The sequence below is a fragment of the Arvicanthis niloticus genome (assembly GCF_011762505.2).
Source record: "Arvicanthis niloticus isolate mArvNil1 chromosome Y unlocalized genomic scaffold, mArvNil1.pat.X SUPER_Y_unloc_11, whole genome shotgun sequence".
Taxonomy (NCBI): Eukaryota; Metazoa; Chordata; class Mammalia; order Rodentia; family Muridae; genus Arvicanthis; species Arvicanthis niloticus.
Genome location: NW_023045002.1, coordinates 18,100 through 37,726, shown reverse-complemented (window position 1 = coordinate 37,726; position 19,627 = coordinate 18,100). Strand labels below are relative to the sequence as shown.

The following is a 19,627-nucleotide window of genomic DNA, read 5'->3' as shown; positions in this document are numbered from 1 at the left end:
TGGAGGTCTATTATTCTTAAGAATAAGCTATCATTTTGCAAAGAAGAGCTCAACAATTAGACAGGCTGTAAGTTTTGGTAGCTTTCAGGAGAGAAGAGAGGGGTAGGAGAAATAGAGAAAGCCATCCCTTTGGAGTCAGGGTACAAGAGAGCAGGAAGTTTCATCAGTTGAGTCAGTAGTTTACTGTGCTGTAGGTAAATGATGGGCATGCCTAAGCCCTTCATATAAGAAAGAATTCCAGAGTGTCAGAACAGGCAGGCTCAGGATTCTCACTGGTGTCTGAAAAAGAAAAAGGAAGAAAAAACAGACACATTTGACTTAGAATTTTAAAGAAGATTAAGGAGCAGGGAGGATGGCTTTTATAACTTGCAGATGATTCAACAAGTAAAAGTGCTTGTTTCAAAGGCATGCATGCTTCAAGATCTGAGTTCAGATCACACAAATCATGGAAAAAGCCAGATGTGGCCCTCACAATCTATAATCTCAGGATTCCAACAACAAGATGGGTGACAGGGGCATAAGAACTCACTAAAAGCTTGTGTGCCACATACCCTGGAGTATGTGCTGTGTGCAGTATCCTAAAGCAGCAGAAAAAGAGAAACCCTGACTCTAAAGATTGAGGATAGAACTAAATCTAAACTAATATTGTCCTGTGACCTCCACACTTGCACTATGCCATTTACATGCCTGTACACACACACACACACACACACACACACACACACACACACACGGATATCATTGATAGAGGATGCACATGTATATATCTTCTGTACATAGTGACAGTATTGACTGTGTTCAGTTTCATGGAGCAAATGAGTGAGATGGACAAATGGATTCCCTCTGTGTGCTCTGTGTTTGCATGCATGTGCGTGTTGTCATACTAGCTTCTACAGCTTCATCATGTCTATTCTTTATAATCAACTTAGACCAGGATTGGGTTCCAATCTTGGCTTTATATTAGATATACCTAAGATACTAAGTTTTATATGCCATGAGAATATAATCCTGCCCATGCTCTTCCCCTCCCCACCATACAGTACATCAGACCTGACTTGCACTGATGTAGTTCTTATGATACCCACAAGGTGGCAGCATTATATTCTTACAATTTAATGAAAGGGGCTGATATTTTACAGAGTAGCAAATATCCCCAAGTTAATGTATTTCTAGTGTGTTGGGAAGCTTTGTGGGTATACTAGAGCAGTTCCATTCATGCATTACCACAAATCTTGTGCTCAACATTTCACTTCATCTCCACTCAGTGTAAAATGAGCAGTTCAAAATATATATACAGAGGCATTTTATGGAGAATATGGTATCCATAGTGGGATTGAATTCTGTGGCTCTCAGGTGTGTTTCCCACATATTCCAACCCCTCTCCAGAATACTACGGTATGGCTACTTAGATCCCTCCCTGTCAGACACCTTCACTCTCTGTCAATCATCAGCCTAGCACTATGTTCCTTGGTGACTTTAAGAGCATCCTGGTGTTTGTGGTCTGTTTTACTATAATTCTTTCATGCTGATCATTTTAACAGGCAAAGTTGGAAATATTTGTTCATGGTGGATTAGGTTTTATTTGTGTGTGTGTGTGTGTGTGTGTGTGTGTGTGTGTGTGTGTGTGTGCCTGTGCTTGTGTCTGTGCCTGTGTGCATGGATGTCCAAGGGAATTGGGAATATATGCCTTTGTTTATACAAATGAGTGTATGAGTGTGTGTGTTTGTGTGCCTGTGCATGTGTATGTGAGTGCCAGTTTGCATGCTCATTTCGGGGGTGTTATGTGCCTATGTGCATTTTTGTATACGAATGAGTGTATGAGTGTGTCTGTCTGTCTGTCTGTCTGTTGTCTGTCTGTCAGGCTGTATATGTGTGTGTGGTTCATGTGCACGTTTACATTCATGTGAAGGCCACAAAAGGACTTTGGGTGACTTACTCTATCATTTTCTGATTTATTCACTTGGGAAAAGTTCTGTCACTAGACTTGTAACTAGGCTGGAAGGCAGCAGGTCTCACCCGAAATCCATCTTCACAGCAGAGGGTTAGAGTTGTATGTGTCACTGTGGCCAGCATTTGTGCCTTTGAAAGTCCTGGGGGATGGGACAGTCCTAGAGTACAGGATTAATGTAGGAGACTTGTCAGGAAAGCATATCCTTATCATGAGCAAAATGATCCTTATGACAGGAACAGAAATCTTTCTCTTAGTTTTATGCTTTAAAACTTGCAGATAGGCAGGTAGAGACATTTAAGGAAAACTGATCTACATTTGTTACAGTCTTTGTAACCAGGATATTCTGTTTTTTTAAAATTGGGTATTATATTTACATTTCAGATTTTATCTCCTTACCCCACTTCCCCCCACCACCCAGAAGCCTCCTATCCCATCCTTCCTCCTCATGCTTCTATGAGGCTGTGCCTCCACCTACCCCCTCCCCACACCCACCTCCTTACACTCACATCCCCCCCCACTCGGTGTTCAGCCTTCATGGGACCAAAAATCTCCTCTCCCACTTATGCCTGACAAGGCCATCCTCCCCTACATATACAGCTGGAGTCATGGGTCCCTCCCTAGTGTACCCAGGCTGGTGGTTTAGACCCTGGTGTGATGTTACTAACCCTGCAGAAAGACATTGTAATTACTTTGTCATGATAGTCCAGTTATTGTAGGAGTGCCATGTTTGAAAGAAGATAAAATTTGTTTCTATTCATATAATTTTTTTTCATTGAATAAAGATTGTTTTTTCCTATAAGCAATAAGGTAAAAATCCCATAAAAGTAGTAAACAAGAATTCATAAATGATCCTGAAAGAAATGATTCAGATCCCTTGAGGCTGTAGGAAGGCAGCTTCCGGAATTGTGGCTTGATATAGGCTTTGATGAGGGTCTGGGTAGACATGGGGATGTAGCTCAGTGGTAGAGCACATGCTTTGCATGCATGGGGTCCTGGGTTTGATTCCCGGTGTCTTCACACTTTTACATTTTTCTTGTCATGGACTTTTTTTTTTTTACATAGGGTGTCACAGCCTGGAAACATTTCCATGGAGACGTCAATAAACCGGTGACTATGATAAAAGAGCTCATCTATGTCCATGACAACAGCGTTCCTCTAGAACCCTGATGACATTTCCACGGAGCCTTCCATAGTCTGGGGAGTACAGCATGCTCAAACCTCCAGGAATAGGTTTTGGTCACAGCTTGACCAAAGCTCTGCTTTCATGCTGGTGGCAGTTGCCTAGAGGATGTGCTTTCTCAGAGTGGTGATAGATAACAAGGGTGAATGAGTTCTGCTTTAAGAAAAAGAAAGGGAGGGGTGGATGGAGCATTCCTAGGTACTGAGCAGAGAGAGAAGGAGCATTATGGTTGTCATAGTACCTGGGGTCTTTTGGAGACCTTCAATGGAGACCTAGTTGATGCACCAAGAGAAGCATTCTCTCTTACCAAGATTGTGGGTTCCCAGAGATGAACACTTCAGTCTCCCTGAGGGTGGGAAGACAGATGCAGGGATCCCAGACCAGAGTTGGCTCACTTCTACCTTGGGATTTGTGGCTAGTGAGTCCCCTCCAGAAAGAGAGAGACATAGGGCAGTCTGCCTCTCAGAGGGTGCTGTTCTGTACCATGATGCACAGGTGCCATTTCCGGGAGGGGAAGTGAGGAGGGGGAGATAGGAGAGAACAGAGTGTGTACACTGTGCTCCCAGTATTCCCCTAGTGAAACCGGTATGAGAGGTGGGACATTAGGTGGAAAATTCTAAACAATAGTCTATGATGGTCCTGTATAGATGTCTCAGATGATTATTTACATATGCAGTTGGCTAGAATACTTTCTTTTCCTTTCTTTACTAATTTTTGGTGGTGTTGGGTTTTGTTCCTTTGTTTTTTGTTTTTTTTAAACTTCCAGGTTTGCTTTGTTTTGAGACAGTATCATGGTGTCCTAGCCTGGCTTAGAACTCTAAATGATCCTCCTACCTCAGCTTCGTGGTGATGGGGTTATAATTGTGGAAAACCTATGTGCTTTGGATTAACCAAATTTTAAGAAATTTTAAGTTGTCAGTTATTGTGGTACCCACTCTACCAAGTAACTCTGGTTCTCCTCAGAAGCCCCAGCCATGCTGCTGTCTCCATACCTGACTTGTTAGTGTTGCTAACAAATCCCTTATAAAATGAGCAATCTTACTCAATGCCCCAGTTCACACAACAGCCCATGTGCAACTTTTCACATTTTTCAATTTCTGTTTACTGCTTGACTTTTGGAAGCTTTTTGGCAAGTTCCAGAAAAGTTGCTACTGGATATGAACTGTTCAAACTTTTCCCCTAGTCATGGACTGAAAGCTTCTCATTTTGTAACCAATGGAAACTTTTATATTTTATAGATTTCACCTTCTCCAGTTCTCCAATTTTGGTTTTTCCTTGCTGTTTTGTCTGTGAAATATTCATGTAGCACCACGTGATAGAGACTGTTTTTTTTTTCTGTGTTGTGATATATACTTTATTTGATAACTGTGTACTTCCAAATTTATATTTTAATATTTATTATATTTTATGGGAGTGTTGTATCTTCATGTACACCACCATGCCAGAGGCAACAGATTCCCCTATAGATGGTTGTGAGTCACCATGTGGTTGCTGGCATTTTAATTCAGGACCCGTGGAAGAGCAGGCAGTAATCTTAAACACTGTGCCAACTCTCCATGACCAGTATTTATATTTCTGGGTTCGCATATGTGCTTAACTCAGCACTGTTCTCAGACAGACAATCCTTTCTGCATCAAATTGAAATTGCATTCTTATCAAATATCAGTTGTCCAGGATGTCAGGCATAGAACACATGCCCAAAATCCCAGCACCTTGTGGGGTTGTAGCAAAATTATATTCAGGTCTTCTCAACCCAGTCTACACACAAGCTTGATTTGAGCATGGGATTCACTAAGAAATGTTCCCTCAAAATAGGCAGTTGTCTATAAAAGTGTGAGTGTAACTATGACTGTTGATTTCAGTCTTTCTGGACTTATCCACCTTGTTCCAATAGCATTCAGGCTTAGTAATCTTACTCCCATATGGAGGTCTCTTTTCAGGCACTGTTCTTCTCTGTCTTTGTTCTGTTTCTTAGCTTCATTCTTCTATACATATATCTGTGAGGTTTGGAATTAGTAAACCCAATTAAAATAAATAGTATTATTCATATTATTGTTGCATTGAACATGTAGAACATTTTTTAAGCAATAGAGATCTTACCAATAATGAATTGTCAGACTGATGAGCATATATTGTGGGGAAGAAATCTCACAGGCGGGGGGGGGGGGAGGGAGTCTGGTGGCGGCAGGGTCCCAGGGTGGTCAGGCATCAGGGTCCGGGACGGTCTTCCCACATCGCCAGCAGAGGATCCCAAATTCACACAGCTGTCGGTGGGCGGGCCAGCGGCTGCATCGCAAGGTTCTAGGGTTCTAAAAGCTGGGAATCAGGCAGAGAGACCATGTGACAAGTGGAGTCCGGTTTTTCAAAGCTTTATTGTTCATGACATGGTTAATGGATGTAAGTGGTACACGTTTCCTTCCCTCCCCCCAAAGGCCAGGGGAGTCTCATTTTATAGGGAAGGAAAAAGGGGAGGGAATAACTTAATTAGCTACGCCCCTGGCCTTTTGATAATTCATTAATATTTAAATCTCTGGAGGTAGATACTTGTTAATCACGCCCTCTACCTGTGTCCTACTTGACTGAAGGTAACAGGTTAAATAGAGTTACCTAGTCCAAGGCCCAACATCCCACCCTCTTTTCTTTCATAAAAAGAGGGGTGGCACATCACACCACAACATCATATTTTACCACACCACACTATAGCACATCACCACATACCATAGCACACAAGAATGCACCACAACACACAACACACCAGAGAATACCACCGCAAAACACTACAGCACACCACATCACACTATAGTGCACCTCAGCACACCACAGTATACCACTCTACACTACAACATATACATTCTTGCTCCAACCAACACACAGATTGATATAAAGAGGAAATAATATTTGTACATTGTTTATGCATTTTCTTCACTCTTTATGTTGTACTGTCTTCCAAGTGTTTCTCTTTTCCCTCTATAGACTTGTCTCTCTTTTAAGAACTTTCTTTTGTCCTGATTAAAAGTATGTGTCATGTTAACAAACCAGTTTTACTTTGTATTTTGTGTGTTAATTCCCTTAAAGTCCTAAAGAATAATTTATGTACACATAGAAATTCAAGTTGGACAGCTGGTTTATAGCTACATTTGCTGTGGCACATTCTCTGGACTATGTGACTTCTTCAAATAAAGTCTGTGTGTGTGTGTGTGTGTGTGTGTGTGTGTGTGTGTGTGTGTGTGTGTGTGATTTCTAACAGAAACAGGGTACAACTTTTAATGGTTTCAACATGATTTCCTTTAATTCTTTTTTCTGGTGTCTAGGTTGACTCCAAAAACTTTGGCATATCTGTTTTTCTATTGTGTGTCTTTTCACACCTAAATGTACCTTTTGCTTTAATGTCACACATTTTATTGTCCTCTCTCTTTCTATCCCCCTCAAATCTTGTCTACCTCTGGTACTGGTCCACTTTCTTCATTCATGACCTGCAAAAACACACATACACCGATACACACGCACACACACATACACACAGTCATCAACACACACACTAAAGCCACACTCACAAGGCACATATAGTTCTTGATTTAATAAATGAGAAACAAGCATGGAGCATTTTACTTTACTGAGTGTGTTTTATCATTGAGCATTTTTAAAGTTTAAGCCCTGAGCTACATTTATTTTTGTATAAGATCACTATTCTTTCGATTCACTTTTTGTCTCATATGAAGTTAATGTTGCTGTGAGAAAAATACAATGGCCAAAAGCAAGTTAGGAATAAAAGGTTTGTTTGGCTTACACTTCCTATCATCACTGTTCACCAACAAAGGAAGTGAGGGCAGATTATCAAATACAGCAGGAACCTGGAGACAGGAGCTGATGCAGAAGCCATAGAGGGATGCAGCTTACTGACTTACTCACATGACTTGTTCAGCCTGCTTTTATATGGAACCCAGGACCACCTTCCATCAATCACTTACTAAGAAAATGCTCTACAGGCCTGCCTACAGCATATTCTTATGGAAGAATATTCTCAGTTGTGACTCTGTCCTCTCTGATGACCCTGCTTTGTGCAAAGATGACACAAAACCAACCATCATGCATGTGTATGTGCTATTTCTGAATTTAGTGTGTATTCTTCTGTGGTTTGGTTTTCTTTTACATAGACTTCTAGCTGGCCTGGAATTCACTATGTAGTGCAGGATGACCTTGACCATCTTGTGATCTTCCAGTCTCTGCCTCTTGATTGTGGAAGTCATTATAGTCACACACTATGCAACTTTTCTTGGAGTTTGATTTTCTAACACACTCACTTTCAGTTTCACATTTAAATAGACACTTTTGTTACAGAGGGGACAATTTGGAGGTCTTTTATTCTTAAGAATAAGCTATCATTTTGCAAAGAAGAGCTCAACAATTAGACATGATGTAAGTTTTGGTAGCTGTCAGGAGACAAGAGGGGGATAGGAGAAATAGAGAAAGCCATCCCTTTGGAGTCAGGGTACAAGAGACCAGGAAGATTCATCAGTTGAGTCAGTAGTTAATTGTGCTAGACGTAAATGATGGGCATGCCTAAGCCCTTCATATAAGAAAGAATTCCAGAGTGCCAGAACAGGCAGGCTCAGGATTCTCACTGGTGTCTGAAAAAAAAGAAAAGGGAAGAAAAAACAGACACTTTTGACTTAGAATTTTAAAGAAGATTAAGGAGCAGAGAAGATGGCTTTTATAACTTGCAGATGACTCAACAAGTAAAAGTGCTTGTTTCAAAGGCATGCTTCAAGATCTGAGTTCAGATCACACAAATCATGGAAAAAGCCAGATGTGGCCTCACAATCTATAATCTCAGGATTCCAACAACAAGATGGGTGACAGAGGCATAAGAACTCACTAAAAGCTTTCTTGCCACAAAGCCTGGAGTATATGCTATGTGTAGTATACTACAGCAGCAGAAAAAGAGAATCCCTGACTCTAAAGATTGAGGATAAAACTAAATCTAAACCTAAATTGTCCTGTGATCTCCACACTTGTACCATGCCATTTGCATGCCTATACACACACACACACAGACACACACACACACACACACACACACACACAGAGAGAGAGAGAGAGAGAGAGAGAGAGAGAGAGATCATTGAGTTTTAGAGACTATGATTTGTGCTTCCCACAATTATAGTTAACTCTGTCATTCTGGATTTCTGATGGGGTTGAGAACATATAGCTATTGACCTTAAGAGAAAAGATTTGAGTGGATGGCCGTCAGCTGACATTCATCCTAAAGCCAGGTTCAGAACTAAATGTTCTAGTTAGAATAGATGACAGAGGAGCTGGTTAGTCAACAAAAGGATGGACTGGGTATTAGGACTATCCTGTACCTCACTGGTACAAATTGGCATAATTATGCTCTAATTGTATTTTGAGAGAAAAGTTTCATTTTAACAGGAAGAGTGATGTGTAGGAGGAGCTAGGGTAGGAGGAGTACAGAGACGAAGAAAAGGAGTAAGAAGAGGAGAAGAAGAAGGAGAGAAGAAGCTAGGTGATGAAAGAGAAAAAGAGGGGGAAGACAGGGAGGCAGATATTCATGTATCTCCACCAGTCAAAGATAGTTGTTATATCTAGGTCGGTCAGTGGGTTACACCTCTGATTGAACAATTCCACACTTATAAAGCCTATGATTAACAGTTTTTTTTCAAAAAAGTATAAATGCAAAAAGGGAAAGGGGGCATGGCATATGGGTTTCCTAAGGGGGGTGGGGGTAATGGGGATAGGGGATGCCATCTGAAGTGTAAATAAAATATCTAATAAAAAAATTTAAAAAAGATGTGATGTTGTGGTGTGATGTGATGTTGTTCTCTAAAGATACAGGTTATATGAATTGGAGATTTGGCTATTACATTGGTTGTTCATGATTGGTTCTAATGCTTGATTCAACTAAAAAATGTGTATCCAAAATTTAAAGGTCTTTGTTCCCAATGGAATTTTGATTGTTCAATAAAGATGCCAGGGGCCAATAACTGTGCAAAGAGAGATGGGTCAGGACCACAGAGTTGCAAATGCTAGGAATCAGGAGGGAGGAGAAAGGAATCACCAGGACATGGGGGAGAAAGACAGATGGACATAGGATGTTCATTAGATAAGGCCAAAGAGCCATCTGAAATTTCTGGTAAGTGGCCACTGGCCACTTCCTTGATAGGACACGGGTTAGCAAGAGTAGATTTAGGAGTGCCTTTAGAATTTGCCTTAGAGGTAGCCAAGGAATTTATAGTTTAAAGGTGTGTGTGTGTGTGTGTTTGTGTGTGTGTGTGTGTGTTCCATATGAAGACCCAAAGATTTCCTGAGCGAGTGATTGGAAGTGCTTCCCATGTGGAGAACAAAGGGGTGTATTAGGAACTCAACAGTACATGGGAAGATTGTGACTGAACGATATTAAGAATGACACCAGAGAGAGCTGGATATGCAGCACACACCACATGGGAGTACCACTAATCTAGTACCCACCCTTGAGTTCTTGAACACTTGCTGTAAAAGAATTACTCCAGAGAGTCTTTGTCCCTCCTTCTTTTTGAGTTGGCACACTGTTTTTGCACATGGAATCACAATTAACCTCAAAAGACTGCTGATGATCATGAGACAGGATATGGATAACCTGTTAAGTAGGTAAGGATGGTGGAAGAGAAAAAAAAAAACCTGCCCAGAGCAAACACACATTCTATACATCCATTCAGGTCAGGAATCTCCACAGCACACTGCATTCTTCACAATAAGCTCATGCCTCTGGGATACAGAGATCAAACCTTTCTCTGTCACACTGGAAGGTAAGACACAGGAAATAAACATGGAGTAGAGGAAACCAGGAGGAGAAAGCAGCTAAGTCCCAGAGGATCAAATGATGGTGGCTTGTCTGGCCAAACTTCTTCAGTAGAATGAATACACACACGATCACTTTTTTTTCCTAGTTGATAACCCTGAACACACCCAGCAATGCCAGGGAATATATACACAAAGTGGAAGCATGACCTTGTCCATTTACCATTACATTTCCAGGTGCCCTGCCTTTCCATGTACTATACAAAGGCACAGAGTGAAATGTTCAGACTCAGGAAATACTCCAGAGGCATCAGATAAACACAACAAATTCCAATGGCCAATACTGGGTCAAACTGAGCTTCAAAATGTAGAATGGCAATATGAGTGGGTAACAGTGTGAGAAAGATGGGTATTCCGAGCCATACTGATATATACTCAGTGAAAAAAAAATGTCCCTTGTCTCAAAAGCACTAAAGTTCCAGTCAGTCAATCACTCTCTGCAGACCCAGCTTTTTACTTGGAATCCCTGTTTCCACACACACTTCTACAGAAATTACTTGTGCTGCTGAATATATTTTGTCATACAACCTCTGCTCCAAGATACATGTGTTTTTTTTCAAAATCATCAATTTCCTATAATACAAATAAGGAAACCTTAAAATTGAGATATAAAAATTACAACATTTATTTGCTAGACAAATTGTGACCCAGCAGTAAAAAGCAAACCTTTTTTTTTTCTTTTCCAGTAAAACAAATGGGATGGTTCAATGATAAATTAACTTGGAATATAGCCCAACTAAATTTACCTATCACTCAGTCAGAAAGTTCTATTTTGAGTTCTGGTTATATCTTCACTAACAAAAATACTTAACCCCTAAAGCAGCAGTCATTTCTAGCAACTCTTGGAAGTACAGCAAAGCAAGGGAAACACTGGTTTAAAAAATGAAGTAAAAGACATTCTAGATTATAGAATAATATATCCCACAAAGAATATAAATAAAATTTTGTGATTTTATATGTACACACTCCAAGTATTATGTCAGTATACAAAGTATTTTATTGCTGTATTAGCAATGGGATTTTTTGGGATATATTCCCAAGGGCCACATATAAATAGAGTCAAGGAACAGATTAAATTGAAATCCTAGAATAAATGCTTGGTTTTATAAACTTCCTACAACGAACCTCATATTTATGTATAAAAAGTTATAGAATCTTATATGTTAATATCATGAAGTATTTTTCTACACACACTAAATGTATTCCTTGAGAGGGAAAATTAAAAAATCTAAAGTATATTAGGTTAAGATTACAAGACCATCATAGATCTTTTGATCATGCATCCATTTAGAGAATTAAATGTGTATACAAAATGTATTTTTCATTATACATCATAAAGAAATGAGTTGGTGACAACTATTCTTTGCATCATATTGTCAACTTACATTAACCATGAGTATGTTCTTGGTATGCGTGTAAAAGAAACACCTTCATTCAGTTCTCATTCAATCATCCACAGATATACTTAGAAGAAGGTGCAGAAGTGTGAAAAATGTTACATGTATCTTTTCTTTCAAACATTCCACACATGGAATAGTAGCCTGAGATTGAAGAGTACTTAACTGGGCTTTAGTTATCTATACAGACCACTTGAATTAAGTCCCCAAATTAGCACATCAAATAACAAAACCAGGCATAAAGCAGGTTGAAATCAGTAAACATTTCACATATGTGTTTTAAAATCATTTAATTTCTATAGAAAAATTGTAATCACAATATAATGGGACAGCAATTGCTGAAGGGATGATATACTGATTTCAGTAAAGGTGGCATGCAACAGCAGGTTTGTGTCCAACCATCTATGTCTGAGCAGTAAGGTTGGGACCACTCCACTGATGATGAAAGCTCTGAAGATGATGACTGGTATTTCAGCCTTTTTCTGCATCTCTGGAGATCTCATACCTGAGGGAAGGAATGTTATATTGATAAGTAGGAGAATGATCAAGGCCTCTTTGTCCACATTGTGTAAGTGTTACATATATTGAGCAAAGTGGGAAAGCTACTAGGTCAGAAGGTAAAACCAGAGTTTGCACAGAGGATAAAGATGTCAATCCAGAGAACCCAGCTAATGAGAAAGGATTGTGTGAAGTTTCCTTGGCCAGAGGTGGAGTTTGAAGATTCCATTAGTCAGAAAGGGTACGTGTGAGACAATGTGGGCATTATTGATGGCCTCATAAACAGACACTGAATGCCCTCAAGACTAGCCAGGGATGTATGACCAGGGATCAGTGGGTCAGAGGTGAGTAGTCTGAATGTTGTCCAGAGGTATGGGAAAGAAATGAAACCCCAAAAGCCATGGAGAAAATACAAGATCCCTAGGATCAGAGGTGAAATACTTGAGGGATTCTTGGGAAGAGAGTGGAAATCTATGATCTTTTTATAGAGGTAAACTAGCATGTTTGGTTGGGTAGAGTTTGAAATTCCAATACTCTTCCTCAGAGACATCTGTTCATTATAGTGAATGTGGTGCTAGGTCATGCAGCAGTCTGAGCATTTATCAAAAACCTGGGTGACAGTCCCACACTGGTTCTCCTTCTTAAGCATATGTTCAGCTGCTAGGTCTAGGTATGAAATGTGGGGAACACATCATTTTGGTTTCTGCCTTGAGGCAGTGAGCTTCTGTTCTGGGCTGCACTTGCTAAGCTTGGGCTCTGCAACTTACAGTCTGGGAGGTCTGGAGGTCCCTTTGGGTGGATGGAAATACTATAGGTCTTAAAGATAGGGTGGGGAATGTCTGAGGACCCTGCACCAGAGGAGGACAATGTGGTGTCCTCCTTGGTTAGAAAGGCATATTTGAAGATGGCCTGGGAAAAATGAAATCTGAGACCCACTGGAAAATCAGAGGCAGGAGTTTGGAAGGATCTGAGGCCCAATTATGTACTTAGTGAGTACACTCCTACAGGAGAATACTTTGAAGTTCTGAGAATCCTTTGGGTACTGGTGGACTGTAATTCTCTATTAGAACAGGCAGCATGGGATGCTTTCGTGAGAAGAGGAATATTTCAGGTATAATTAGGGAGAGGAAATCGTCTAGAAGCCAAGTCAGTAAAAGAGGGCACTCAGAGTACTTTGGGTAATGGGAGACATATCCAATCTTCCTGTGTGCAGAGGAGGAATTGTTTCTGCCCCTCTGGGGACATGTGATAGATCCAAGATGCTCAAAATTAGAAAGATGAGATTGGAGCCCTCCAAGATTATTTGGAAGAGGCTCAGCCTCTCTTATTCTTTATGTCTGGAGTACTACTGAGCAGAAGTTGAAGGTTGATTGATACCTTGAGAATTATAGAACGCTCCTTTATTAGCTCCAAACCTGAAATCACAATCTAGAATACATATCATGTGAATGTCCTTGCTAGGCATGACAGATGTCTTAGAAGTCTTTTAAGAGGCTGCAATGCAGTAGCATCAGGTTCAGTGTCTTCCTCAAATATATGTCCATCTATGCATTCCTCTGCATGGAGGACAGACTATCTGTGTCTGTGAGACCAAAACAAAGAAAGTAGTCTGATTTTCCCTTGCCTTGATTCCCTTCTCTTTGGGACCTCAGTTCACAGTGCTCTGAGATCTCTTAGGTCAGAAAAATGCTTTCCAGACCACTGAAATTAGAAGTTGTTTGTAAAAGATGCACTGGGAAGATGGTGATTCTGGTGGGTTTCCTCAATCACACAGGCCAGGTCTGGAGCACTCCCTCTTATGAATGTATAAATATTCCTGTGTAGAATGGTGGAGGAGCTTGGGCAGCTTTGCATGGAAGTAGCACTGTTGTGCCCTTCCTCTACAAGGTAATGTGCCAGACTTCATGGGAATAAGAGTGTCACAGCACCCTGGTCATAAGTGGGATTTCTGAGAAACTCTGTGAAAAGTGAAATTCTATACTCATTTGTCACAGGGGTATAATCTCTGGCTATTTTCAATAAAATAATAATGGCCATTTCTCATTGGAGAACATGTAAGTACCTTGTGGAGCAGAGTAAATTTCAGGATTGCTAGATTACTTTCCAAATATCTTTCAGTATTTAGAGTGTCCCTATATTTTCTGTGCTGTATCAAAGTCCAGGCTGCAGTTGTTTCATTATTCCAACAGGATGAATGGTTATCTTTAGGCTATGAATCTTTTGGTCAGAGGAAATAAGTCCAAGGCCTCTTTCTTCAGTGGAGGAATGTCTCAGAATATATGTAGTAGGAATAAGTTCAGAAGATATCCTAGACAGTTGGGATATAGCAGGCACACCATGTCAGTAGAACAAGATCAATTGACACCTTTCAAGAGAGGGTCGGCAGGAGTCCACATTGGGATAAAGGATTTCCGGAAATGTGGGCATTAGGAGAAAGTGTTGTTGCCCCCTAGACAGAAGGATAAGAGGAAATCTTTATGAGTAGACATGGAGTGTCTGAGGCTCCTCATTATAGGCAGAGATAAAGGCATCAAAGACCCACTATGAAAGGATGACATTTACAGACCTCTTGGACAGAGTATATGCATTTGAGGACTACTGGGACAAAAGTAGTTATTCTGATGTCCCTTCCAGATGAGAGGTGTTAGATGTGAGATACAGTTAAGTGGAATTTGTGTGCCCTCTGTCATCAGAAATGAATTTGAAATCCTTCTTGATCACAGAGTGTAATTATTGAGGACCTTTTTGCCTCGAAGTGGAGTTTGAGGCTTTGTGCAGGGAGAGATTATCTCATGCCCTGTCCATCTTGTAAGATAGATATTGGACCCTCTTATATACAGAGGGTGCATTTGATTTATAATGAACAGAAGTTGGTTATCTAAATCAATGATGTTCAGAAGTAGAAGATTAAAGCACACTTAGAGTCTGCTTAAAGTCCCAAAGCCCTTTAAGGATAAAAAAAATGTCCTAGCCTACCTTGAGCAGGGGAAGTAGCACTGCTTCACAGTTTAGATTTGCATCCTCAGTTACACAGTGATAGGAAGCAATCTAAGCATTATTCATGAGTCATGATTGTTAGTCTCTAAGACCTCCTGAAATTTGTCATCAGCTACATGGGTAAGTGCATGAAGGATGGTATGAAAAACAGAAGACTGCAGTGTCAGGCTCTGTTAACACAGGGCAGAATTAAATGTTGCCCCTGTGGTCACACAGGTATTTTCTTAGAGTCCATGGTTAGAGGGAAACGATCTAAAGTTCGTCATCAGCGGGTTATGTGTGAGGCCCATATATAGGTGGGGCATAATTTGAGGACCCTTTGATCTCGGTCCCTTTGGGCAAAATGAAAATTCTGAGATCCCAGTAGTTTACTCCAGTCATTTTTATTATTGACCTTGGACAGAAGGGGAAGGTTTAGGGTAGTATTTGTAAGAGCAGAAAGGCCTGAAGGCCACCTATTCCAAGTTAAGTGCTGATGACCCTTCATCCAAAAGAGATGGTATGAGATGCCAGGAAAATAGATGCAGTTTCAGTAGCCTGTATTCATAACTGGAACATCTGGAGTCATCCAGAATTGCTTTGCTTAGAAATAAAGTGCCTGGCCATGTTTAACCAAATAGCAAGCTCTAATCCTCTCACTGTGCAGAAGGGAGAAATCTAGCTTACCTTGGGTAGTGGGAGAACATTATGGTACTGCATCATTTGCATCCAAAGTGTCTTCCAAGCTTTCATTATCTGTATATTGTACATCCTGTTGGGAAGAGTACAAGAAACAATCAGCAAGCTCTTTCTTCAGGATGAGAAGTGGTCTGAAATCTGATGCTCACTGGAAGTGGTATTGGTTTGTGTATATCCCTAAATGAGAGACAGGAAGATTGCATTTCTGACAACTATCTATAGACTGCATATTTGTTAGTTTTTGCTTTTCATTTCCTGCCCTCTTTCCTACACCCAGAAACTTGTGGGGTCCCACTCTGAGGTTGCAATTGTGTTTGCCTGGCAATTTGGTCAGAGAGATTGGCACTAACATAAGACAAGTTAAAAGTCAAGTGTAAAGTGCCCTTGGAATGAAGCTATGAACTAGGGTATCCCATAGCTAGAGGCTACATCTGAAGTTCCTATTACTACAGATGGAATGCATGAGACCCACTGGGCCACCGGAGAGAAACCTGTGGTCTCTGTCATCATTGTTTCATGAGACATACACCCTTGGCCAGGAACTGGATGTCTATAGTCCTTGTGTTTGAAAGAGTAAATCATAGCCTCCTTTTACACTACACTGAACTGCATGTGAGTGGATTTGATTCTGGCTTCTACAGAAGGGATGGCATAAGGCTTACTTGACCTTGGGCCTCTTTAGCCAGAAGACATATGACTTAGGCCTGCTTTCAAAGAAACAGAAAGTTTGAGGGTGTTTCCTCTAAGTGAGTACTTTAGACCACCTTGAACAAATGAGGAAGGTCTTCAGTAGATTTAGTCTTAGGAGGGAGGTCTGACATTCTCTTCAGCAAAGTAAAAGGACTGAGGTATCTTGGGAAGAGAGAAAGTGCTCAGCCCTATATGAGAAAGAGAAAACTTTGAGACCTGGTTGTGCAAAGGTATGGATGGGTTAGAAAGCCCTAGGAGAAGGGGTAAGTACCATCCAGCATCCTGTTAGACATGAATGCCCCTATTACCTTATTCAGTAAAGGAAGGTCCCAGCACTGCTCTTCAGCTTCTAACTGTTCTTTAGTTGGTAGAGTTTTCATATCTTGTGTTTGCTCTGGGAGAGTTCAGGCAACAAGACAAGCCTTTTTCAAACAGCCTGGATGCCTGTCCCTGGCTAGGTTGCCTCCTTCATTTACTCTTCACATGTCCATGTATGGACAGCAGCAATGAGATTGGGCTATGGAGCATAACATAGGATCCAGTCAATAATTTTCCCCATAGACCTGGGACCTCAAACCAGAGTGAAAAAATATATTTCGTTAGCCACCATGGTAAAAGGTGAAAAGCTTGAATCTCTCTTATTATAGTGTATATATTGGAGGTAGTTCAAAGACACATGAGAATGCTTGAAGATACAAGGCACAGTACACTATTATTCAAAAGAGCATATCTAATGTCACTTTTGATCAAAAGGAATGTGGGAGCTTCCTTTGGTCAAAGACAGTGGCTCACATCCCCCCTTGCAGAAGTGGACAAGATCCAAGGCCACATTGTTGGTGAAGGGAAGCACAGAGGCCACTTTCTCTCAGGCAAAAACAACAACAACAACAACAACAAATAAGGAGTGTGTGAATTAACTGTGCAACAGAGGATTTCTGAGAACCTCTTCTCAGAATGAAAAGTTCTAAGACCACCTTCAGCAAATGAGCAATCCTGAATGTCTTGTTTCATAAGGTAGAGGTCCCCAGTCATATTTTGTAGAACAGAAATATCCAGTACACCCATGGTCAGCAGGGGAAGGTTCTAGACTACACTGGGCACTGTGGGAATTTTCTGACTGCCTCACCCCAGATGCATAACCTATGTGAAATCTTTGATAGTCTGGGCAATGATAACCACAATCTTCCAACAAGCATTGACGTTTCTCAAAGGCTGTGTTCAAACTGCACATGTCTGCAAATACATGATAGGCATCAAGCATTTTTAATTTAAAATATTTTGTTGGATATTTTATATACTATACAGATTTCATCCCCTCTCCCCATTTCCCCTCCCTAACACCCCCTAGCCCTTTCCCCCTCCTTCTTCTTGTTTTTATACCATTTTAATTACATGTGACTCTTAAGGTCAGTTCTGCATTTTTCATTACCAAATTTGAGGCACAGGGTGTGAAAGCTGATTTCATCTTTCTATCTCCTATCCTGTGATCTAAAAGCAGAGAAATGTGAGGTACCATTGGTTACAAATGTGTTGTAAGGACATCTTGGACAGAGCAGTTAGCTTTAAAGAAAACTTAGTTAATAGGGGTGTTTGTGAGGCATTATCTGGTGGTTCTTTTGTTGCACAAGTGGACATGATGTCCCTTGGTGTAGATGATGAAGGTTTGAAACACCCATTTTACACAGGGGCTAGTTTTGAGAGCCCCTTTCAATAGATTTTGATTTCCCAGGGCCCCCTTTGCAGATATTGAAGGTCTAAAATCCATTTGGCTGGTGGAGGTCAACAATAGGCCCACAATCCTACTGGGAAGACAGATAGGGAATGTTAGATGCTCTTTTATGTAGAATGATTGGTATAAAGCTCCCTTGATCTGACAGCCCTTTAAGGAGAAAAGACTCAAAGCAACTTGGTAGGAATAGGAATATGTAAAGACCACGTAAGGCATAATAGGTGTTTAAGGGCCAACTTGGAAAATGGGGACTAAGGCAATGTTAGTCCTAGGAGAGTTCTGCCATTTTGTTCAATGTAGTGAGAAGGAGTAAGTTAATATTAACCCTGAGGCCCTATTGAAAAAAGAGGACAGAATTTCCTTCAGGCAGAGTGAAGGTGCCATATACACTTCTGTCAAATGTAAAGGCCCCCAGGTACATTATACAGTGGAGAAATTTTCTGGCAGTGATTATAAGTTTCCAATTCAGAGTTTTGTATCTGTATAGCTTGTGTTCATTCTGGGAGAGAGCAGGCAGAAACTCATTTCTTTTTCCCAAGGGTTTGGATGACTGTTGCTGGCTAGGTTACTTCTAGTTTATTCAGCTGTCCAGATCTAGGCAGAAATGTTGGGAGTCAATATGTTTCTGTGAACTTGCCTTGTGTCAGATGGCACAGGTACTAGGCTCTGATTCTAAACTTGGACTATTGGACCTCAAATCAGAGTGGACTAGGGTCCCTTGTTCTTACAAAAAGGTTGGAAATCTCTGTCTCTAAGTTCTCCAGAAGCTGTTCAACAGCAGTACAGGCGGGAGCAACAAAGTTGGACCTGCTCCATTTCAAGTGGCAATCTTAAAGTTAGAAGTTAGATTGGGGCTCAGATTTTTAATGCCAGGTTCAAAGATATCATTTTATGTCCCAGGATATCCATTCACAGTAGTCTGTCATCCCTTCAGTCATTTGGGGATGACTTGTCATCCAGATCAGAAGGGAAACATTAAGACCTCCTAGAGAAATCAAACTGAGAATTCTATGACTAAAATTGGATTCTCTGAGGAAACCATTGTCAGGGGATGCTTGCTCAAAATATTATGGGAATTTTATACATTGATCATTGCTGCTATCTCAAGGATATCAGGACCTCCTTTCTTCCCTGGGGTACTCATTCCTTCTACCTTTGATTAAGGGGGCATGCTATTTTCCCATTGAAGCAAAGGGAGCCTCAGATCATTCCAGATTGTCTAAAAGAGGCTTAAACATTCATTTAAGTTGAGGAATCCCATACAACTTCCTGAACAACTCTGTGAGTTTTCATGTCGGTGGCTTCTCTGTAAGCTCTGTAATCAGAAGAATTTGTATTAAATCCCTTTCAAATTGAAGGGTGTCTACATCTCCCTTATTCCAAGAAGATAGAACGTGTACTTCTTCATTGACAAAATATACATGTCAAACATTCTTCATTGCATCATTACTGAACCTACAGTTTTTCTTGAGCTGAAGGAGAAATTTGGGAAACAATAGTTCACAGCTTCCTGATATTATAGACTGAGCCTCAGATAGTTTTCCTATTGTTACCCAGATTTCCCTTTCAGCTCAGTTTTGTAGGTTCATTAATGATGCAATGAAGAATCTTTGACATACACTGTCAAGGATAGCCTTGTGATGGGAGAGATG

At 40.7% G+C, this 19,627-nt stretch overlaps 1 non-coding gene across 1 annotated transcript; it reads left to right on the top strand.

The window, feature by feature from the left end:
• The first annotated feature begins 2,896 nt into the window (after positions 1–2,896).
• Trnaa-ugc (transfer RNA alanine (anticodon UGC)) lies at positions 2,897–2,968 on the top strand. Its single transcript has one exon. It is a non-coding gene; the product is annotated as a tRNA-Ala (tRNA).
• Positions 2,969–19,627: the final 16,659 nt, after the last annotated feature.